We start from the raw sequence: 25125 nt of genomic DNA, 5'->3' as shown, positions 1-25125 counted from the left end.
CTCTTGTTAACACATCCTTATCATATTTTCTCCCCTGACTCCACTGCAACTACTTTTGTCAAGACTTCAGCAAGCTTCCTCAGGCCAAATCTGGTATTCAAACTCTCAGTATTCAATTCATTTATTTCAGCAGTATTTGGTCACTCCTACCTTCCTAAAATAATTCTCTTTTCTTCCAATACCCCACCCTCTCCTGGTGTTCCTTCTACCAAACTGGTAGCTCATTTTCTATTAGTCTCTAAGTGTTAGAGCTCCTTAGTCCTTTCCTCCAGGTATTCTCCCTCCCTAAGTAATTCTATGTATATCGAAGGCTTAAAAAGCCTCTATGTGCTGGGAATCCCAAATTTATATCTTTAGACTCATATACCCAATGGTTTACTTAACATCTCCACTTGATGTATGTAACACATACAAAACAGAACTCCTGATTTCCCTAACCCCAAATGTTTTTGAGTCTTTCCCCATCTCATTAAATGGTACCACCATTAACCCATCCTTCAGGCCCTGAAGCTAAGAATCATCCATGATCTTTTGGTTCCTTCACACACTCTTGGTCAAATCCATTCCGATTAAAAATGTATCCAAATAGCCCTCCTCTGTATGTATCTCACCCCTTCTCTGATGCCATCTTATTCCAAGCTACCACAAACAGCCCCTAACTTACTGGTTTCCCTGGGAACATCTATGCTACCCTACTGTGTATTTCACACATATTAGTAAGAATAACTTTTAAAAGTGTGAATCACTTCTACTCACCCTCCCATGGCTTTTTATTGCTATTATAACTGCTCATAGGATCAGGCAACTTCCCACCTCTCTGCCCAACTGCTGCTGCTCTCTGGCCATCTGACTATTCAGCCATACTTATCTTTTGTTCCTGCAACAAGTCAGGCGTATTCCCACCTTTGAGCTCGTGGCTGATTTTCTTTCAGGTTGGAAAGGCTGCCCTCCTCCCCAGGTATTTGCTAGGCTCATTCCTTTGTAGCATATGTGTATGCACTCGCAGGCAATATCTGACTGGCTATAAAGTCATTATATTCCTGGCTCTTATTTTTTCTCACAACACTTCACACTACCTGAAATTTCGGTTTACTTGTTGTCTGTGTTCTCTCCCACCCCGTAAGAATACAAGCTCCACGAGGGCTTTTGCTTGCACATGACTTTATCCCCTGTGCCTAGAACAGTGCTTGGCACCTATTAGGTGCTCAATTAGTACGTGTCGAATGGTATCATTCCCTCCAAAATTCTGTTCTTCCTGAATCTTCGGACGCTTCCTCCTTTCACTTCCTGCCTTAAGCACCTTTCTCCGTCCTCCGCAAAGCCGCAATCCCCCACTCTCCTCTAACGTTCTTAGCTCTCCCAACTCTCTACTCCGCCGTTGCTTTAAACCGACTCCCGCAAGCCGCGGGGAAGGCGGGGCCAAAACCTCGCCGGTGCCGACCCGGAGGGGCGGAGCGGAGCCAGGGGGCAGGGCCTGCGTGCTGCGTGCGTGCGCGTTCTGGAGGCGCCGCCGCCGCTGCTCCCGAGGCCGCCGCCGCTCTCGAGGCTGCTGCCGCCGCCGCCGCCACCGCCGCCGCCGCGCAGAGCCGGAGCAGTAGCCACGGCTGAGAGGAGGGAGGCGGAGGAGGAGGAGGCGGAGGAGGCGCCGGACCCGGGGGGTGAGTGAGGGGCGGGAGCGAGCCCGCTCCAGGGAGAGCGGGGGGCGCGGGTCTGCCGCGCCGGGGTTGAGGCGGCTCAAGTCGCCGGTCAGTCCCCTGGCTCCCCCTTCCTCCTCCGCGTTCCCGGTGTCCGGGGCGGCGGCCTGGGGGCCTGGCCGGCGGGAGGGGCCAGGGCTCGGGGAGGCCCGCCGCCGCCTCCAGGGCCGGAGCCAACCACGCCCGCGGACCGAGCCGGTCGACTGTGGCTGGGCCTGCGGGAGACGGACGGGAGGGGCCCAGGCCGGCTGTGGGAGAGAAAGAGGACATTGTGTCCCCCACCCTCCAACTCCCGGAGGTGCCATGGCACAAGCCCATTTCCCTCGCCATCTCCCCGGACACAGTGCCCTCGGCCCTCAGTGCCTGAGTGGTATAAATTGGACGTCGCTGCCTTTTTCCTCTTGCTTGCCCCCAGGCTAGGGTCAGATTTTCAAATCCAGCCCTCCCTTTGGGGGGCACACGAAGAGGGGGTTGGACGGTTGGGTGAATTTCCGACCTCCCTCCTCTGCTAGAGAGGTGAGGATAGACGGAGGGTTGCCCTCTCTGTGTGCACTTCTGTCAGGGTTCAGGGTTTCCTTTTTCTTCCTTTATTACCCCTACTGTATAGGGCCGACATCTCTACAATCCACCTCTCAGCCCCTTTCCCGCCCTCCTTCCCCGTGTCTTCCTTACCATGCCATGTGTTCGCTTTTTCGGCGTTGCTTTTCTTGCGTCCTCTTCTTCCCTGAATTTTGTTAGGGAAGAGGTCATCGTGTGATTCTTCCTTCAAATGGGGCTGGGAGGAGTGTCGCTTGCCCCCACTCAGGAAGTTAAGGACAGTGTCTTCAGCTGAATTGTGTAATTCACTGCTATGGGGAGAAGATGAGAGGAAGACATTTGTACCTAAAAAATGGTATCTCCCAGGGCTAAGAACCAGAGTTTAGGGGATCTTTTGACCTCGTTGAAAAAGAACTAGTGTTGAGGAGTTACGTATTCCTTTTTGAGAGGGAAGATAGTTTTGTCACTGCTTTGGAGAGAGAAGGGTGTAAGAAATGAAAGGCAATAACAGGGCAGGAGGTTAATGGGCCATAGCCTTACAGGTGGCCACAGTTTTTTGCTTCCTGGGTGTGGGATGATGATTCTTCTGTTTTTATTACAGTTAAAGTATCAGCTCTTAGTTTTAACATGGGGCTCCTACCTTCACAAGAATGCTGAATGTCAGTCTCAGAAGGGATGCTGCTGGAAACAGGATTTGGAAACTTTCTTTGGGTTTCCTGTCAGTGTGTGGGGGTGGGCATGCGCATGTGTAATTTTTCTTTTCTTTTGATGTAATTGATATCTGCGATTATTTTGACATTATAAGCACTACATCTGGCTGTGGGCTCCTTTACTACGATTTCCTTTAACGCTTTCTGTTTTGAAATTAAATTTGTGTTGGTTGAAATTCTTAGTCTGGGGTTTCAGTGAATCTTATTTGTTTAGTATTTTATGTACTACAAAATACAGTTATGTGTAAGGTGTGAGGATCATACAGCACCTGGCGTACAGTAAGCACTTGAGACTTCTTGAATGAGTTGTAAGATTCCAAAGATGTGTCTAGATATTATGTCTTCCATCCTTTTGAGAGAGATATCATATTAGAATATTACATTTGCCTTCTAATATATAAAACAGTAATTTTTAACCTTCTCTAGGCCACTGACACCTTTGAGATTATAATGAAATATATAGACTCTCCCCAGAAAAAAAAAACAGGCATTTATGCCCCAAATTTTGCATTCAGTTTCAGAGATCCTCTGAAGCCAGTCATGGATACCTATCTCAAGAGTAAACTGGAATCCCTGAGTGTTATTTGGTGTCATGTTAGAACTATTCAAAAGCCTTTATTCACTTTCTGTGCGGCCTAGAAATGACAGTGTTTATACTTACAGACTAAACCTGGGGTCTTTAGGAACAAGATTTAAGAATGATTGTTATTACAGTTTTATGGTGAAAAGTCCTAAATAACTTTTGCCAGTCAGTTTTAAACTAATACATCATGGCTTTCAAGGAAATAAGATTGTTAGAGTCACTTTGGGCAGCTTAAAATCATAATCATGACTAATTTATGACTTTTATTGTACAAACTTCTTAGCGATATGTCTTGTACTTGAAAATGTTCACAAATCAAGCTTTTCATTTTTCCTGTTCCCTTCTCAGCTTTGTTCATATGTATGGTTTTTCATGTAGTTAATAATTATTTTATCAACATTCAGTATTAATTCAACAAGTGCTGTTTGAATGCCTATTATGTGAATAAGACAAAGTCCATGCTCTTACAGAGCTGCTATTCTAATAAGGAGAGATGGGCCATAACCAAATAAATACCGACTATGTCAGATGATAAGAGCTATGCGGAAGAGTGAAGTAGGGTGAGGGGATAGAAACAGTGGCAGGAAAGACATGTGGCTGGAGCAGAGACCTGTAAGAAGCGTGTGCTCTCTTGGGGAAGAAGATTACAGGCAGAGAGGACTGCAAGTGCAAAGGCCCGTCTGTGTATTTGGCCTTTTTGGGAACAAGTAGGAGGCCGGTAAGCAAGAAGGAAAGCAAGAGTTTGGGGTTAGAGTAGCTGAGGCCACAATAAGACCTTCTAGGCCATGGTAAGAACTTTGGGTTTTACTTTGAATGAGATGGGAAACTATTTTGGAGGGTTTCCAGTAGAAGAGAGAATTCTTTCTGACTTGTTTGTGAGAATTATTCTGGCTGCTGTGGTGAAATCAACTTCTGGGGGTGGGTTTAGAGGCAAAAGTGGAAGTAGGAAGACCAATTAGTAGGTTGATCTCCTTTTTCAGTGGTTGCAAAATAATCCATCTACCTGCTGTTGGGCAAATACATAGTTTCCTTTTCCCCCATTAAAATAATGAAATGAACACTTGTGTATAGAACGTTTTCTTTCTTTTGGAATATTTCCTTGGGATTAATTTCCAGAAAAAGGACTACTGAATCAAAGTATATGAGTATACTTGTCTTGGTGCATCCATGAATTCCTTCAAAGATTCGGTTTTACTATTTAAAGTGACAGCCACAGTTGTTCTTGTTTCATGGCAAGTCACTTGCATTGAGTATTATTTAATACTTTAAAAAATAATATGAGCTATTAAAAGAGATATTTTAGATTGTTGTATTTTTCAGTAGCTTGGATTTAGAGTTCATATGTTAGCTCACCTCTCCAATATTTGACAACAGGGTGCCAATTTTCTTGGAGATACAGAGATGAACTAAACAGGGTGTCTGCCCTCAGGGAGTTATACATTCCATTATAATTGTAATCTAATAGTTAAATAACTTTGAATCTTGCCAGTGTTTACTGTTACCAATGAACTTTGTTAGTATATAGTTGGTGATCTTTTATATAAAAAAGGCATTCTAATTAAGCACCTAGTTTTTCATATTGATAGTTCCTATTCTCTTACTTACAAAAGAATTTTTTAATGGTATCTGCAGTTTGATTTTTGTGTTGTATGTCTTCAGACTCTTACAGCTCTGTCAGCCCCATGTTTTCTTCTTTGCAATAAATTATGCAACTAGTCCTTAGTTGAGGACTCTCACAGTTGCATTTTTAAATTGTTGTAATTCTTTATAGTTATTCAAAACACAGACTGTTTCTGTTAAATAAAGTCAGCATTTCATCTTTGAAATCTTAGTTTATTAGGGAGGTTGATATCAGTCTGTTTTGATAGAAGTTATACCACTTTGAGAGCATTACTCAGAATTTCTGGATCTGAAATCTAGACGACTTGATCTGATGTGAGTGGGGAACTCCAACATCTATAAAGTGAGTTGAACTAATTGAGTTAGGTGCAGTCACCTAGCACTCACTGTCTGACACATGCTAGGGACCCAGCAAATGTTCACCGAACCTTTTAGATAACCCTCTAAGCTCCCAGTTCTAAAATACTCTTATAAGTTCAATTAAAATATCTCATATAAAGTGTTTATGTTATGGTGAGTTTAAAATTGTGAACATAAACTTCTTCATAATGTTCCTTTTCAAATTAAACTCATCAGTTTTAAAAAGATTTATGGCATATTTCCAAGTTATATTCTGCTCATTCTGATGTCATATATTGCTGTATGACTTAATGCCAAATTCACATCTTGTGGAAATGATTAGTGTTAAACAAAAATATTGAACTTTCATATATTACTGAGACAGATGAAGCATTCTTCCTTTGATTTTGTGCATGAAATTTGGAGATTACAAGTGGTAGTTTTATGTGCTTTTTGGTCTTTCGTTTACAGAGATAATATTGGCCCGTTAAGGTTTTAAATTTTTGTAATAGTGGTTATGAGTTTGCAATGAATTATTCACACATTCTCTCTCCAATTCCCTTTGCAGAGTTTTGAGATGACTCATTAAGAAGGCAGTTTGTTTCAAAGTTAAATGAACCAGATGAATATTGAACCTTATAAGCTTATCCTGGTGTTCTGATCAACAAAACAGTTTAACAGAGAACTGTGCCATGCTCTCATTTCTGCTTGAAAATAGGCCTTTTAAAAGAGGTGTACATGCATGAACCAATAAAAACAGGAAATTGTGTGTGATGATTAAGGTGGAGTTGAAACAAGAAATAGTGTACTTGTTTAAAAACAATCCTTTAAATGTTATTTTCATAAGTATGTGTTATACACATGGAGGATTAAATACATGCTATGAAATTAACTTCAATCATTAGACAAGTTAATGGCTTTTTTTTAGGTACTAATGACTTATTTATTTAGGCTATATAAATTTAGGTTAGATAAATCTGGAAGAAAAAACTTCTTTGCATATCCAATTTTCCCAGATAGAGATAGTTTCCTATCTGTATTTAGTTCACATTGATAGATAGTGGTTCAAAGTGTGTAGTGGTAAAGTTAACCAAATTTGGAATTAAATATGTAATTCTATGTTTGGTTTCAGGATATATTTAAATTAGGGCATATTTCATAAGAATAGGAATATACTAAACTATACACTGTAACTGATAAAAGACACTGGTGGATTAATCAAAACTTGAAGTGCCTTACTTTGAACAAGGTAGTTATATATAACATTCATGGTTATTTGCAGTGGTATGTTATTCTCACTTGTTCTGGTTGTAAAAAAATAACTGCTCAGCATAGAACTGTGGTTTAGTTATCAATGACAAAAGTATAAAGTATATGCTTTATATAAAAGTATAAAGAACTGGGTACAACAGGGTTTTTTGGACAAATCCCAAACGCAGCTTGTAAGATTCTAAGTTAGTAATAGGTAATTCTCTCTTATTGCAAACTGAACATTTCAGATCTGTCAGATGTGTAATCTGGAGAGTATAAATAAATTCACTTTATTTTCAGTGGTACTTTAAAATTCATTTATAAATAGGATCATTCTGTTCTAGACAAGTTGTCTGTATTACAGAACACCAAGCAAGCAACCGTAACTTACTTTAGCAATTGAAACTTAACACTAATCTTTGGATTTTATGTAGCTTTCAGTATCTAGCCCAAATCATTGATGTCTTTTGACCTACCTTTAAAAAAACTCCATTGTATGCTTGTGACAGTGTTGCCTAATTTCATTAATAGATTTCAGATTCAGTCATTGAACAGAAGTTTGAGCAACCCACTATTAGGCTCTGATGGAAACTGAGATGTGAGACTATAGTTTCTACTTTAAGGAATTTGTAGTTTAGTAATTTATTTTGCTTGCCAGAACCTGACATATGTTCTATAAATAAATGTTGCGTTTTCATGGTAGAGTAAAAATAGAATGATACTAATTTTCTAAGTAAAATCAATGTGGTATTTTAAACTCTTAGTTCCTCAACAACTGTTTCTGTGGTCTTACTTTCTAGTAGCTTTTTAGTATTAGAGCAAACCAGTTTTCCAGTTGCTTAAAATACAGTAAAGTAAGAATTGTTTGGTCTACTGCCTATCTTCAGGCCAAGGCTTTTTTTTTTTTTTGCAAATTACTTTTCTTCGTATATGCCACATTGTAGAGAAGTTTTTTCCTGTTTCAGCTAGCAATTTTAATTGTGTTTAATGTGAGAAGTTTTTTGGGGGGTGGGGTGGGCAAAACAGCTTAAATTTTTTTCTACACTGATTAAATCATCCTTTGACACTAAAGTTAACTATTCGCTAGAGCAGTTTTCTCCCACTCCAAACCTAACTATGATGTGCTTATAAAGCAACAACAGTATATTTTGTCAATTTGAAAAATGAGAATAGTTTTACTGGATTTTCCTTTTTATGTGTTTTGAATTAGGATTAATTGGATATTTTTAAATCTCAACAGACATAAATAAAACAGTTCATTTAACTGTGGTGCTTTCTGATGGAGCATTGGCTGACTTCTAGCTAGTGAGCCTTGTGCGATTTCATGGATACTACAGAGTTTTGGATGAAATTTTTCGCACCGTCTAATAAAAGTAAGCAGTGAGCATAATAAGAACTAGAAACAAGTTTGATGTTTTCTTTGCACTAAGAAATGTAGTTTCTATTCCAAGTAATATGTCCTTGTTAGGCTCAGGATCATTTTCAGTGGTAATAACTGCTTAAACATTTTTTTCCTATGGGAAGTCATTCAAATTTTATTGTGACAAATTTTGAAAAGAACATAATGTAAAGAAGAAACTGAAAATCACCTGTAAACCCATCACCCAGAGATATTACTACTGACATTTTAATGTACATTTTTCTAGTTCTGTACAGATTTTTAGATTTTTTAAAAATTAGAATTTTACTTTTATATATACTGTTTGACTCCTCCTTTTTTCTCTGAACAGGAGATCGGTCTCCTAGTGTGGGACTCTAGGTTAATTTTTTATAATACTATTTTAAACAACATTGGAACAAACATTTTTGTACATTTATCTTTGAGTGCATCTCTGTTTGTTTTTTTTTTCTTCTTTAGGATAGATTCCCAGAAGTGGGATAACTGGATCAGAGGGTGGTTACCCTGTATAAGAAGAGTGTGTGTTTCACTGCACCTTCAGTGGCATTGAGTAGGTCAGTTCTTACACTCTTGCCACTTTGTAGGTATCTATTACAGTTCTTGGGTGGTAGTCGCAACATCCTCATATTATGTAATAATATCTAAAAATATCATAATGTGCGATTAGTAATTACCAGTCATCTTTTAAAAAGTTGGTTGTAATGAAAAAATTCTTTGAAAATATTTTAGGTAAAAGTAATCTTTATGACAAAAAAGACATTCCCTATGCTGCAGTTTGAGCATTGTTCTTTTATTAGGAAAAAAAATCACTTGAATGTTCTCCCTTTCCTAAAGTGACAAACATGAGAAAGTTTATTCTCTATTACATAGGTGTAAATATGTAAAACTAAATTATTTCCCGTAGATAGTTCATATTTAAACACACACACACAATCTCTCTCTATGTCTCTCTCTTTCTCTCTCTCTTTCCCCATTAATGTTTAGAGCATTGGCTCTAGAGTCAGGCAGCCTGGGTTCAAATCTTTGCTTTGCCACTTACTAAATACATGAGTTGAGGCAACTTGGTGAGTATAGAACATGAGGTCACTTAGTAGATATACTATTCAGTGTTTCTGAATTTCGGCTTACTCATCTTTAAAAGGAGAATAGCATCTACTTCATAGGGTTGTTGAGATTAAAAATACAGTGTAAGATTGCATGGCACATCATGGGTATTTAAGAAAAGATAGTGCTTGTATGTGTGTGTGTGTGTGTGTGTGTGTGTGTGCCAGTTTTGGGGATGAGCCAGGAGATATCATTTGTGTCCTTATTTACTTGAATAAATGCAGAGATGCAAGAGGTAGTGAGCAGTGGCAGCTGGAGGGGAGTTGTAGACATTCTTTATGGTAGAAATGGCATGAGCCAAGAAAGTTTAGGACAAGTTGAGGACAGGAGATTGATTGACAGAAGCCGAGGCTTGTAAAATTAGAAAATATGACAATAAGGGCATAAAGATTGATTGGGGCTAGACTTTGGAAGTCACTGAATGCCAGGTTGAGAAGTATGGACTATCAGGAACATAGTAAGTTTTGATATGAAGAAAATGACCTGATGAGAGCACTCATCTTTTGGAAGATGAATCTGACTACAGAGTATAGAAGGAATTGAAGAAGAAAGAGACTGAAGACAGGAAGGCTGGTTTAATAACACGGGCAAGACAAGATCTTAGGGTTTAAAGGAAAACAAGAGGGAAGGTTTTAGGAGGAATTGTTGGGCATCGCTGTTGTGAACATCTCTGGATATTCAAGTGTACCCAATTTGGAGATGAAATTCTAAAGAGTCTGAAATCTAAGGGATAGCTGCATGGAATTAGACACAACCTCTGGGAGAAGCTAGGGCTCAGTATACTTTGGTGGTTACTATTTTAAAAAAAAAACAAAACTGAAGGGTTAAAGATTCCTGTTATTTCATCAGTGAAAAGCTTATGTTTATGCTATTCTTTGACAAATTTATAGTTTACGGGAGAAATTTTGTTTAGCATTTTGAGTTCTTAGTCAATAGGGAATCCTCACTTTCAGACATATTTCTGGAGATATTATCTTAAAATACTTCACTGTTAAGGTGGAATTCTTCTGCATGTCTTTACGGCATTTGTTAATGCAACTGGACTTTAGAAACATCAGTTGTGTGAGCACAAGTGATCAAAAATAACGAGACTTCTTGTTAAGTAGCTTAGAGTATCGATGGCAGTGAAATACGGAACTGTGAAAAATAGGGAAGAGTATATGATCTTTAAAAGTAAATACTTTTAGTACTTTTCTCCCTTTCACCTTAATTCTTTAATTTAAAAAATGAGTTTGCAAATGCCATTCTTAGTCATTTTGGTACCTAACTCTAGCTCTATGCTAATTATAGTTTCCACTTGGCTGAGTAATATGTAAGCAAGTTAGCCTAAGGATTGATACTAGTATTTCTTTTGACTGTAAGTAAATTCACTTGAGTTGTGAATTCTCTGCTTACTCTCTTCGTTTAATACTGCCAGCTGAGAAATGAAATATTTTCTAAACTCAGAAATAAAGTCCTTATTATTGGTTATTTTTATTCAGATCTCTTCCCTTTAAACGTATCCTTGAAAATATTTTTAAATTAATAAGCAAATGTAGAACATAGTATTGGGGATTGTGTGGGTGTTACTTTTTACAAATACTGTGTTTTTCTTATGTGAGATATCAGAAGCCCAGATCTGGTCAATTGAATGGTGTTTTGTTTACTAAAGAGACCTCCCATATTCAGAACAATGACTAATGTCACAAACTATTAAGATTCTAGTTGAATCTCTTTTGAATTGGTTTGAAGATATTTCTGTTTGTATAAACAGAAATGAGAACTATAATCATTCTCCTAGGAGTGATCCCTCTTACCCTTCTCTCAAACTTCTCAGCCATAACTGAGAACAGGGTCTTTCCTGGTTTAGGCCCTTCTGGCACCGTCACTATGGTGGCACCTGTGGCCTTATCACTCTATAAGTCTTACATTCTTAGAAGCTTGCTTGCATCTTGACAGGAAAAATAAGTTATTAGATTAAATGACTAGCAGCTTATGGTATACTATTTTAAGAAAATTCACAATTTTATATTCCATTTATACCTCAGTAAGGCTGAAATAAGAAAAATTCATTCAGTTTTTATATGAGGTGACAAATGAAGTGTGAAACATGAATAGGCTTTCATATCATTCTATCCCAAAGGATTGAAGTAAAAGAAAAGAAAGCCCCCTGGTTGACTGGAATATTGTATACATTTTTCTTATTCTTTTTATCAAAAGAAAGGGGGGAGTTTCTTATCCTTGTGAAGAAGCAACTTTGAATGCCTAGTTAAGTTCCTGACTAAGAAATTAGAGTCCTTCCCCCCAAATAATCTTAAATAGCTTGGCTAATTATCCAACAAATGTTTATTGAGTGATTATTGGGTTCCTGGTACTGTCCTAGAAACTGGGGGTAGAGCAGTGAATAAAACTCAGTGTCATGGAGCTCTTTATATTAGTAGGGTTTAGTGGTTGTGGAGATACAGTAAACCAATAAATGAACAAGATAATCTCAGAGATCACAAATGCCATGAAGAAGCTTTAACAGGATGAAATGACAGACAGTTATGGAAAGGTTTACACTGAGGAGGAAAAGCTCCCTGAGGTGATGTTATTTAATCTGAGACCTGAATGACAGAACAAGACATGTCACAATCTGTAAGAAGAGTAAAGCTGGCAGAGGGTCCAGTTGGTACAAAAATGTTGAAGTGGGAAACAGTTTGTCATGTTTGAGAAGGCATTGTGGTAAGCTGAGAAGAGACTGGTAGGTGAGACTGACAAGGCACAAATTATCTAAGTCTTTGGTGAGGGGTTTGGATTTGTTTTTATAAATACAAAGGGAAAACATAGGATATCACTACCTGTGTCTACTGCAGTACAAAGTACAAAGTAGGTAATCAGTAAATATTCATATTTTGCATACATGCAAACAATGAATGAGTGAATGACAGATTGCCTCTATCTCTGTAATCCTTTCTTCAGTGAAGCATACCATTTTTCTTATGAGTCTAGAGAGTTCAGAAATAATCACCCCACCTTTTTTCTCTACAAAATTCTTCCTCTCCCCAGAATAAGTTTTAAGGTACTTAAATCACACAGTAAAAATCCTGAGGAGGGAAGTAAAGACCCAAAACTTGGAAAGTGATTTTAACTGAGTAGTGTAATGTTTTCATCTTAAAAAAAAAAAAAAACGGCTTTAGACCCTTGTATTCACACTCAAGATAGCATCTTCTTTTGGTCCTAACTGTATCTCTTAATTTTTTTAAAACTATTTAAAACTTTACTGTAGTTTTCTGACATGAAGTGGTGGAACAGTAGTAGTCAAAATGTTTATGTAGCCAACATTAGTTGTCCACCTAATAATCTACAACAGTGTCAGTGGGGCTGGGGGAGTATGTATTTGTTTCTGTCTTCAATTAGTACCTCAGAGTGTTTTGTTTGTTGTTCAGTTATATGAACTGATGATTCTGGGGCATTTAATGATTAGCAGGGTTGAAAAAAATACATAATAAGGTGTTTTTTCCCCAACTGATGTAAATATCCAGGCAAAATAGTAGGAGATCTCTAAATTACATAGTTCTAAAGTTTCTAATCCTTCAACTGAATTAATATCTTAATAAGTTTAAGTTTAGAGTTCTTTTAAATGAATATGTAATAGGAATGGATTCCTAAGGGATGAAGTAAGTACAGATAATCTAGAGATTGAAACTGTTGTAGTGGAAGGTTCCAAAAGGAAAGGATTATGATACAAGATTTACCAAGGGGCATGGGTAACACATGGAAGTTGCTGTGCTTGACTGGAAAGAAAATTTATTTTCACAAAAAGAGAAATGAAGTGGATGAAATGAGGCCTATAAGAAGATAAGTTAATGTTAAACAGATAGAACATTTTAGATACAGTGTTCTTGGGGGCCTTCAGAGAGGGTATTAGAAATCTCACAATTTGTGGCAGTATCATCACATCACTACTTCATTAAGCATGAGATCTGTTTCAGTTTGAGTTGGGAAAACAGTAAACATAAAATGAAGAGGTTTGTTTTGTGAAGAAGAAACATTTTAAAATTTGTTTCTACTTATCTGAGACTAAGGTTATAAATGACAGGTCTGTAAAAGATAATTTCATGTGATACTTTCGTTCTTGATGTCCTCCAGGTGCTCTTTTATTTTTTCCTGTTAGATTTCTGTATGACAGCTTTTAGATTGCACTGTTGTATCCTGCTGCTCTCCATTCTAATCATATAATCGGTTTAATAATGACATATATAACCCCCTGGTATGAAATCATGCTTTAGAAAATAGTTTTGCATATGAAGTATAAATATCAATTTGCCCTATAGATGTGGTATATCTAAAAATTGACATGGGTGAAACTTTGATAATTTAACTTGTATAAGAATGTCAGATTAATTTAGGAAAAAAATTGGCAAGTGAACTTGGAAGGTGAATTTTATATCTCAGACCCACCTTTATTTAGATTTTCAGATATTAGACTGTTTTTACAGTGTTTCTTTTACATGCACCTGATAAATCTGTAACTTAAGTAACTCAGCATTGGTCAGCTAGTATACCCTTTTTAAAGAAAGTTGAAAGTTTCTGTGCCTTTTGAGTATTGAGTTTCACACTTAAGACAAACTCCATGGTAAAACATCCCCTTGAATTTTAAATAAATGTTTAGTAACTTCTCACTAGGACTCAAATTTTTGTTGTAATTTTTACATTAGAATACGACAGCATTATAATTTAAAAACCAGCTAAAATCTGCAGCTGAAACCATGGGGGTAGGGGGATTTAGATGATGTAGTCATTCTTTTATGCCCATTCTGCTTTAGACTTGGACTACTGTCATTAGTAGATCAGGCTTGAGATTGTGTCACCATTCAGTGCCATCTGCTTGCATGTATAGTAAACAGTAGGCCTTAGACACTCGTTATAAAGAATCATTGCTTTGTCGTGTTCTTAGCTGGCTCTGCTTAGGTTCAGGTACACTGGTCTGAGCTTGTGTCTACAGTGTGTCACAGTTTTGATCTTTTGCAACCATAACACTTCCATAGCCATGTGTTTAATGTCTTCTGTATGTTGATGTGCTGAGTGAGGGTGGACATGTAAAGTTTTTTAGTAAAGAAGATGCCTGTTAAATAGTAAAACCACTATTGCCTATTAAAAATGCCTATTAAATCAATAAAATTTAAAAATGATTTTTAAAACACATTCAAATACTGTACTTTTAAAAGGGAGAAATTCTTTATATGAAGCACCCACCATCTCTTCTCCAACTATGGTTAATTTTCAGTTTCTTGACCTATTTGTTTAGTCCTATAATAAGCCAAAGTGTTCTGTATAAAATCAATCATATAATTGCATTTGTCTGCACTATTTTTAAAAACTGCTGTATTATTAAGGGAGAAAAGCAGATTACCAGTTTTACATACCATGATTTCAGCTGTTACTTCTAAAAAATGTCTATTTATATGTTGAATATAGGCTAAAAGGAAACACTAAAAGGACCCCAAGTTGTTATCTTGAAGTTGGGATTACAGGTGATTTTTTTTTTCTCTTTACACCTTTTATTTTCTGACTTTTATACATTGCTCATATATTTTATAATTAGAAAATGAAAGTTGTAAAATTAATTCATTATAGAATATAAGATTAAATTTAATAATAAAAGTTTTAAAGATGGAAGATTCTGAGGGGATAGTGAGTTAAAGGTTTTAATGAATTAATAAACAGGATGCATTCCTCAGGTGGAATTGTGTGTAATGATAAAATCTGTACTTTAAAACAAAAACAAGCAAAATTAAGTTGTCTTTTTCTGGATGTAAGGAGTGAGAGAAATGGGAAAAGTGTTGTACTACTCAGGTAATGACTTAGAAAACTTTTGTTTGATTCTTCTAATTCAGGTTGCCTCATTCACATTCATTTATATATTGTTTTATAAATAATTGTTTAATTACAAAATTTAAACTTATTTATATAAATGATATGCCAAATTTCACTTTGAATATTTGGTCATTTAATGATGTATTTGTGGTCAGTAGGCAAAACACCTGGTGAACATTTGCATCTTTATTTCTCAGTTTTTTCATCTGTAAAATGGAAAAAGAACAGCACCTATTTCTTACACATATTGGAGGATTAAATAAGTATGTCTGGCATACAAAAAGCACTTAAATATTTTGCTGCCATTATTATCACTACCATCAGCACTTGGTATTGATGTCTGTAAGAAATTGGAGTAGATCATAGGAACTAGAGCAATTCTTACACTTTGTATCCATTTTTTTGACTAATCCCATATATTCTTTTTTTTATTTATTTAAGGTATCATCGATATACAATATTATGTAGTTTTCACATGAGCAGCATTATGGTTTCAACATACACCCATATTATCAAATCCTCCCCCACACCATTGCAACCACTGTCCATCAGTCTAGTAAAATCCTATTACTTGTCTTTCCCAAAATCAGCACCTGGTTTTTTTCTTTTTCTTTTTCTTTTTCTTTTTTTTTATTTTGGTGTCATTAATCTACAATTACATGAAGAATATTATGTTTACTAGCCTCCCCCCTTCACCAAGTCCCCCCCACAAACCCCATTACAGTCACTGTCCATCTGGTTTTTAACAGAATCTTAATCTAGTGTTTTTGCTGGATTCAAGCAGGTTTCTTTATAGAAAATCATCAATCATTGCAAAAGAATTATGCTTTTTTTCACTTTGAGAGTTTACTAGGGAATATCTAATACATATGAGTGATTTTTATAGCAGAATAATAGAAATTACTTAATTTGCTGAAAATAGGAGATGGGACATATAATGATTTTTATACATGGGATGGAAATACAACCAAGCATTTAGAATGGATGAATCTCATTTAAATATATCAATATAGGTAAATCCTAATACAATGATTTTCAAGGAAAACAGGAATTTGTAAAAAAAAAAAAGCATGGGACCATATTCAGTATTTTAAGGAATATGTGTGTGTGACTACATATACATACACATAAAGTTTAAATTATTATTTATTTTTATGATATCATTAATATACAATCACATGAGTAATGTGGTTACTAGATTCCTGCCATTATCAAGTCCCCACCACATACTCCATTACAGTCACTGTCCATCAGCATAGTAAGATATGCTATAGAGTCACTACTTGTCTTCTCTGTGTTATACTGCCTTCCTCGTGCCCACCTCCCTCCGTCCCCCCCACCCCCACTACATTATGTGTGCTAATCATAATTCCCCTTAATCCCCTTATCCCTCCCTTCCCACCCACCCTCCCCAGTCCCTTTCCCTTTGGTAACTGTTAGTCCATTCTTGGGTTCCGTGAGTCTGCTGCAGTTTTCTTCCTTCAGTTTTTGCTTTGTTGTTATACTCCACAAATGAGGGAAATCATTTGGTACTTGTCTTTCTCCACCTGGCTTACTTCACTGAGCGTACTCTCCAGTTCCATCCATGTTGTTGCAAATGGTAGGATTTGTTTTCTTCTTATGGCTGAATAATATTCCATTGTGTATATGTACCACTTCTTCTTTATCCATTCATCTACTGATGGACACTTAGGTTGCTTCCATAGGTGATCTACAGTATTATATTGGTTTCAAGTATACAATGTAGTGATTCAGCAATTAACCCCAACTAGTGTGGTTACTATCTGTCAACATAGAAAGATGTTACCAAAAAAAAAAAAAAGCAATATGATACCATATTTAGTATTTTAAGGGATATGTGAATACATACACATATACATAAAGTTTAAATTATTATTTTTTAATTGAAGTATAGTTGATCTACAATATTATATTGGTTTCAGGTATACAACATAGTGATTCAACAATTAACCCCAACTAGTGTAGTTACTGTCAACATAGAAAGATGTTACACAACTATTGACTATTTATATTCTCTATGCTGTATACTTTGGTTTTCAAAGTAAAAACATTTTTAGTTTTTAAAACGAAACACTAATTTTGAGGCAGTTTTACCTTTAAATTTAATTGCTCACACCATTACTAAAATCTTTAAATATTGATTATGATCTTTGTAACTATGTTTATATGAACTAACTTTATTTTTTAAGACATGCTCTTAAGTGAGACTTCCAAATGCTTTTACTGTTCAAATGCTCTAGTTTATCTTATGAAAAATCTCTCCTGAGAGTATTATACTCAACACTAGGATGAAGACTAACATAATAAATATAATAGGTGATCTTCAGTACCTAGGCAGTTAAGACAGCACTATTTTCTAAGAGTGGCCTCTCTTAGGGTTGAGTTGTCACCGCAGCGAGCCTAGACTCAGCACAGAGGTTCACCTTGCTTTGGGTTATGGTTCTTCATCTAGTGAAGTGAAAACCAACTGTTTTCTTTTGTGGTAGTGGTCATCCTTTTACATGGTATGTCTAAAAAAATTAACTTCTCAAATAATTTGGTCTGTTGAGGCTAACCACTTAACCAAGTTGCAGATTTTATTCTCTGGTGCAAAATTTAACTTAAAAACTTTGTGAATGGGCTTGAAGCTAGGCCCTTCCTGCAGAATCACAGCAGCAAACTAGTGACAGCCTGTACTTGAGCATTAACTCATGATGACTTTAGACCTGTGGCCAAACCTGTGTGATTGCTTGGATACTGCCTTACCATTCCCATTGGCGTGCTGATTTGTTTTCTGAAGCCATATCAGAGACTTCAAATTCATTTAAATGAATAATCCATGTAAGGAGTATATTTGATTTTAACCAAATGTTGTCTGAGATTATTGTAAATGATAATAAAAATCAGAATGTGTGATAAACATTTGTGTTTTTAAAACTACAAAGTATTTCCATTTTATTATTTTTCATTATTTAAAATATTTTCCCCGTACAGTAAATATTGTGATAAATTAGTACCAGTAAGACTTTAGTAATAGCTGTCTGGTGGAAAAGATTCTTAATAGGTTTGTTAGAATATACATCTCCACTGCACATAGAAGTTGGGAGATTTTGTTTTGTACTTGACAAAAAGCAAACTTTTCAGGAAAGCATCAAGTAATTTTTACTGGCTCTTTATATAATAATTTTCCTATTCAAAGTATAATTAAAGTAATCCTTGAATATTCCTTTAGTCACAACTTTAAAAAAAATATTGTGATTTTTACCTGAACAGGTAATACATTATAAAAAGTAATAAAGGTTAACTTAAAAAAATACAGATCAACTAAAAAATACCAGATAAGGCAAAAATAGTAGTTACCAATTTGCTATGTATCCTTATAGAAAATTTCCTGTGTGAACATACATATATGCATATGTAGAAATAGTTTTGTTTTCATACCTGCTTTTTTTTTTTTTTTTTAAGTTTTCGGATGTAGAGGTGAGACACGGAGACTAGAAATGTTCTCTACTAACCTGCTGTGATACCAAATCAAAATTTCATTCTTAAAAGACAAATTTTGGCAAGTTCTCCCATGTCTACCTTTGCTCCTCACCTATATTCTTTTCTTTTAATCACCACTCCTTTTGAGAGGAAAGAAGTATGTGTGGTGGGTCTCAACTCTGGTTTGGCTGTATTTTAGAATTAACTCAGGAGCTTTGAGAAATAACCCACATCCTGGCACTACCATAGACAGATTCTTATTTTTTTTTTTTTTTCAGTTTAACCAAAACACATTTATTACATCTTTGAAACATACTTCTGTGGGTCAGGAATATGGGAACAGCTGAACTGGTTCTCTGCTTAAGGTCTCACCAGGCATAGTTAAGGTGTCAGCTGGGATGAGATTTTCTTTTTTTTTGCTATCATAAATCTACAATTACATGAAGAACACTATGTTTAACAGGCTCCCCCCTCACCAAGTGCCCCCCCCCACCCCACTACAGTCACTGTCCATCAGCGTAGCAAGATGCTGTATAATCACCACCTGTCTTCTCTGTGTTGCACATCCCTCCCCGTGCAGCCCCCAACACTATACAGGCTAATCGTAATGCCCCCTTCCTTCTTCCCCGCCCTTATCCCTCCCTTCCCACCCATCATCCCCAGTCCCTTTCCCTTTGGTAACTGTTAGTCCATTCTTGGGTTCATAGACAGATTCTTATTAATTGGTCATGATGAGGCAAGACGTGGAAGGAGAATATGCTTTATCTTAGCTTGCACTTAGAGGCTTGCTTGAGATTCTGAGTTCAGGTGTGGGTTGGGAGAAGGCAATGATTAAATCCAAGGGGGCATATTCCTTAGTTTCCTGCCTTCAAGAAGGAAGACAGGCATAGGTGTCTTTGTGATCTTTCAAATTTTCTAAGGAATGGTCTGCCACAAACTTCTTCATTTATTCTAGTGTTGGTTCATCATAGAGTTTGTAATACTTTAATTCTAAGGAAAATCAGTATCATTAATGGGGTGCAGATTAGATAGACAAGATAAATGATAAAGCAGTATAGTGTTGTGGTTAGCCACACAGATACTAGAGCCAAACTGCCTGGATTGTAATCCTGGTTCTGTAATTTATGTCCATTGAGCTTGGACAAGTTTGTTTTAGCCTCTCTGCCTCATCTATAAAGTGGGGATAATATTCCCCACCTCGTAGAAATGTTGTGAAGATTTAAAATATTAATATATGTAAAGTACTCAAAATAGTATTTTATACATGGTGGTAACTACTCAATAGGTAATAGTAAATTTATTTCTTTTCTTGTATTCTCTTTCCTAACATTTCCTACCCTTTTCTTGATCAATCCTCCTGAAGATAAGCTTTTGCTTTCTCTGATAAACTAGAGCAGGGGTCAGCAAACTTTTTTTGTAAAGGACTAGATAATAAATATTTTAGGTCATATGGTTTCTGTTGCAATACTCTACTATTGTAGGGCAAAAGCATTCATAGACTGTAAGTAAACAAATGAACATGGCTGTGTCCGCTTGATTCGGACATTGACATTCTAATTTCAAATTTGAATTTCGACTGTGTAATTTTTACATGTCACGAAGTACTATATTTCTTTTGTTTGGAAAATCATTTAAGAATATAAAAACAATTGTTTATAAACCACACAGAAGTAAGCTGTGGACCAGATTTGACGTGTGGGTCATAGTTTGGTGATTCCTGAACTAGAGTAAAGGAACCTGCACATTCTAACAACTGTTTCAGACACCCTTTCTTTCTTTTAAGCATACTGTCATTCTTTAATTTCCCTGTACTTTGGAGGAATCCACAAAATTAGTTCTATTGCCATCAGATTTAGTATTTAAAAATCTGCACACTGCACTGATCTTTAACTGTTAGCACATGTGTTAAACAGTGAACTCCTGTGGACTTTTTTCCTCTTGGTGACATATAGGCATATTTAATGTTCTTTGGTTGTAAGTGACAGAAACAGACTTTCTTGTTCTCAGCACCAGCACGTAGTAGGTGTTTTTGCATTGGGATTCTCCAGAGAGTAGGATGTGTATATGCGCACACACACACACGCATTTTATTATGTATATATATATTTGTGTGTGTGTGTGTGTGTGTGTGTGTGAAGAGTTTTGCCTTTAAGGGCTTTCAGCTGATTGGATAAGGCCCCCCCACACACACATTATTTTACTTAAAGTCAATTGATTATAGATGTTAACTATATTTATATAATACCTCCACAAAAACACCTAGATTAGTGTTTGTTTGAATAACTGGGTGCCATAGCCTAGCAAGTTGACTCATGTAACTAACCATCACATAGTTCAATATTTTTCCAATAAAAAGATGAGCAAATGGCTAAAATGGTTAAGTTAAGCAGAAGAAAAGTTATTTATATGAAGGATGTTGAGTAACAGAATTTAAGTAAAAAATGAACCAGGGAAGTTTGCAAGGGTAGCAGGCACAAATAGTGTCTTTAGTGTACTGCAATCAGAATGAATCACAGCTCTAACTGTTTCCATCTTCACATCCTTCTACTCAAGATTCAGCTTCTTAGGAAATTCAGCCTGATTGGCCTAGCTTGAGTTTGAGTGACATGTCTCTTTTGCTCACAGAGGGTGGCACACCTTGTTTGATATTCCCACCAAAACTTCAGTGAGGGAGACAAGGGTTATTTCCCTGTGGTCAGATAATACACCAAAAGGAGTAGGAAGGAATACTAGACATACAAAAATAACAAATACCCACTTCACCAACTCTTGATGTATGTCCATATAGAGGGGCAGCTGGTGAGGCTGACATGGAAAAGGGCCAGATCATGGAGGACTTTACAAGCCCTGATAATGAGCTTGGGCCATATCCTCTAGAATAATAAGCTTTTTGGGGATCGTAGATCCCATTGAGAATTTGAAATTTTTAGACCAAATTTTGGGCCCTCTTCCTCTCTTCAGAAAAATCATACTTAATGCTTTAGAAAGGGTTTGTTTTCTTTTATTTTTTTCATAGTGTTCCAAGAGATTCTTGTACCTCTATGGTCGGTGGGAAGAGGGCCTAGTCTCTTAACCCAAAAGGTTAAGAGCCCATAGGGAGAGGGTATAATATATACTATTTAAGGATTTTAGGTAGGGGAACCACAGTAGAGTTGCATTTTAAGGAAATCATCTTGGCTTATATTGGAGAATGGAGTCTAGGGATACAAGCCTAGAGGCTAAAAACAGTCATCACATCTCCTCCCTCAGCTTCTGATATTTGCATTTTGCTGAATCTCCTTAATCCCTTTGATTGCTCATGGAAGGATTTGGTTAAGAGATAATGAGGGCCTTAATTAACACGGTGGTAATAGGGATGGAAAAGGGTGAACAATTTCAAGAAATATTTAGATAAAATCCACAGAGCTAGCTTGGCTGTTGATTATGTATGGGAACAGAGTCAAGTATGGCTTACATGTTTCTAGCTTGAATGACAAAATTGCAGCGGGAATTAGTAGAGGGAGGGTGGAAGGGTCAGCCTTTATATAAGGAGGAACTTTATCCTGAGTGGGATTTGAAGAAAAAAGATGATAGTGACTGGGCTTGATAAGTTCATCAAGGAGGGAAAGGAATGAGAGAGGAAGTAGGGCAAAGATTGATAAAAGAATTGATGTGTGCAGTATTGGGGGCCCAGGTGAAATTTCAGCCCAGAAGTTTATAGTAGTGACATCAGTTACATAATGGTATTTTCCCCAGCAATGGAGAGAGATTTTAAGATACATTCATGGTTGATGTTGTTGTACTGGCTGATTCTGTGGGCAACACAGGAATGCATGGAATCGAAGGATCTTTGCAAAGAATAACTTAAATAAAGATGGTCGTAATGATATAGAGCAAACATATGGAACCCTTACTGTGTGCAAGACGCATTTATAAGTGTGCTTTAAAGATACTAACTCATTTACTCAAATTAACTCTGTGAAGTAGGCACTGTTACCCCCGTGGTGAACCTGAGGCACAAAGAGGCTGAGACGTGCCTGGTATGCAGAGCAAGTAAGTGACAGAGCCGGACTTGAGACCCAGGAAGTTAGGTCCCAAAGTCTTTGCTCGATGCTGCACTGATGATCGCCCTTGGAGTCAGAGAGGAGAGGAGGTGATGGGCTGGGAGATGGTGAACAGATCAGGGTGTGAAGTTTCAGTGAGTGGAAAACTGGTACTGGGTGGTTTTCCTCAAATCTTTCTTTTTTGTTTACCAGTTGTTTTTTGTTAAGGTATTATTGATATACACTCTTATGAAGGCTTCACATGAAAAAACAATGTGGTTACTACATTTACCCATAATATCAAGTCCCCACCCATACCCCAATGCAGTCACTGTCTATCAGTGTAGTAAGATGCCGCAGATTCCCTATTTGCTTTCTCTGTTCTATACTGTCTTCCCCATGAACCCCCACACCATGTGTACTAAACATAGTACCCCTCAATCCCCTTCTCCCTTCCTCCCCACCCGCCCTCCCACACCCCTCCCCTTTGGTAACCACTAGTTCCTTCTTGGAGTCTCTGAGTCTGCTGCTATTTTGTTCCTTCAGTTCTGCTTCGTTGTTATACTCCACAAATGATGGAAATCATTTGGCACTTGTCTTTCTCCACCTGGCTTATTTCACTGAGCATAATGTCCTCCAGCTCCATCCATGTTGTTGCAAATGGTAGGATCTGTTTCTTTCTTATGGCTGAGTAGTATTCCATTGTGTGTATGTACCACTTTTTCTTTATCCATTCATCTACTGATGGACACTTAGGTTGCTTCCACATCTTGGCTATTATTGTAAATAGTGCTGCAATAAACATAGGGGTGCATATATCTTTTTGAATCTGAGAACTTGTATTCTTTGGGTAAATTCCAAGGAGTGGGATTCTGGGGTCAAATGGTATTTCTATTTTTAGTTTTTTGAGGAACCTCCATACAGCTTTCCACAATGGTTGAATTAGCTTACATTCCCACCAGCAGTGTAGGAGGGTTCCCCTTTCTCTGCATCCTCACCAGCACTTGTTGTTCTTAGTCTTTTGTATGGTGGCCATCCTTACTGGTGTGAGGTGATACCTCATTGTGGTTTTACTTTGCATTTCCCTGATGATCACTAATGTGGAGCATCTTTTCATGTGTCTATTGGCCATTGAATTTCTTCTTTGGAGAACTGTCCATATCCTCTGCCCATTTGTTAATCTGGTTATTTGCATTTTGGGTGTTGAGGCATGTAAGTTCTTTATATATTTTGCATGTTAACCCCTTGTCAGGTATGTCATTTACAAATATATTCTCCCATACTGTAGGATGCCTTTTTGTTCTGTTGATGATGTCCTTTGCCGTACAGGAACGTTTTAGTTTGATGTAGTCCCATGAGTTCATTTTTGCTTTTGTTTCCCTTGCTCGAGGAGATGCATTCAGGAAGAAGTTGCTCATGCTTAAATTCAGGAGATTTTTGCCTATGTTGTCTTCTAAGAGTTTTATGGTTTCATGACTTACATTCAGGTCTTTGATCCATTTCGAGTTTACTTTTGTGTGTGGGGTTAAACAATAATCCAGTTTCATTCTCTTGCATGTAGCTGCCCAGTATTGCCAACACTACCTGCTGAAGAGGCTGTCATTTCCCCATTGTATGTCCATGGCTTCTTATCATATATTAATTGACCATATGTGGTTGGGTTTATATCAGGGCTCTCTTGTCTGTTCCATTGGTCTATGGGTCTGTTCTTGTGCCAGTACCAAATTGTCTTGATTACTGTGGCTTTGTAGTAGAGCTTGAAGTTGGGGAGCATAATTGCCCCTGCTTTATTCTTCCTTCTCAGGATTGCTTTGGCTATTTCAGGGTCTTTTGTGGTTCCGTATGAATGTTAGAACGATTTTCTCTAGTTCATTTAAGAATGCTATTGGTATTTTGATAGGAATTGCATTGAATCTGTAGATTGCTTTAGGCAGGATGGCCATTTTGACAATATTAATTCTTCCTATCCATGAGCATGGGATGTGTTTCCATTGATTGGTATCTTCTTTTAATTTCTCTCATGAGTGTCTTGTAGTTTTCAGAGTATAGGTCTTTCAGTTCCTTTGTTAGGTTTATTCCTATGAGTTTTATTCTTTTTGATGCAACTGTGAATGAAATTGTTTTCCTGATTTCTCTCTCTGGTAGTTCATTGTTACTGTATAGGAATGTCACAGATTTCTCTGTATTAATTTTGTATCCTGCAACTTTGCTAAATTCAGATATTAGATCTAGTAGCTTTGGAGTGGATTCTTTAGGGTTTTTTATGTACAGTATCAATTCATCTGCAAAAAGGAACAGTTTAACTTCTTCCTTGACAATCTGGATGCCTTTTATTTCTCTGTGTTGTCTGATTGCCGTGGCCGGAACCTCCAGAACTATGTTGAATACAAGTGGGGAGAGTGGGCATTGTCTTGTTCCTGATCTTAAAGGAAAAGCTTTCAGCTTCTCACTGTTTAGTATAATGTTGGCTGTGGGTTTGTCATATATGGCCTTTATTATGTTGAGGTACTTGCCCTCTAAACCCATTTGGTTGAGAGTTTTTATC

At 37.1% G+C, this 25125-nt stretch overlaps 1 protein-coding gene across 4 annotated transcripts in view; it reads left to right on the top strand.

Moving 5' to 3' along the window:
- The first annotated feature begins 1500 nt into the window (after positions 1–1500).
- The window catches only part of RAP1A (RAP1A, member of RAS oncogene family), an 82451-nt gene continuing 58826 nt past the window's right edge, over positions 1501–25125 (top strand). Inside the window, exons 1-2 of one of the 4 annotated variants that reach the window (XM_036928884.2) lie at positions 1543–1658; positions 3156–3220. The gene's annotated coding sequence lies outside the window, so the exon portion shown is untranslated. Of the gene's footprint in view, positions 1659–3155; positions 3221–10386; positions 10411–14699; positions 14733–25125 lie in introns of those variants that run through there. The other 3 variants (XM_036928885.2, XM_057500543.1, XM_057500544.1) reach the window with 3 other exon arrangements.

The sequence above is a fragment of the Manis pentadactyla genome, chromosome 4 (genome assembly GCF_030020395.1).
Source record: "Manis pentadactyla isolate mManPen7 chromosome 4, mManPen7.hap1, whole genome shotgun sequence".
Lineage (NCBI taxonomy): Eukaryota > Metazoa > Chordata > Mammalia > Pholidota > Manidae > Manis > Manis pentadactyla.
This window is presented reverse-complemented; position numbering and strand designations above follow the sequence as displayed.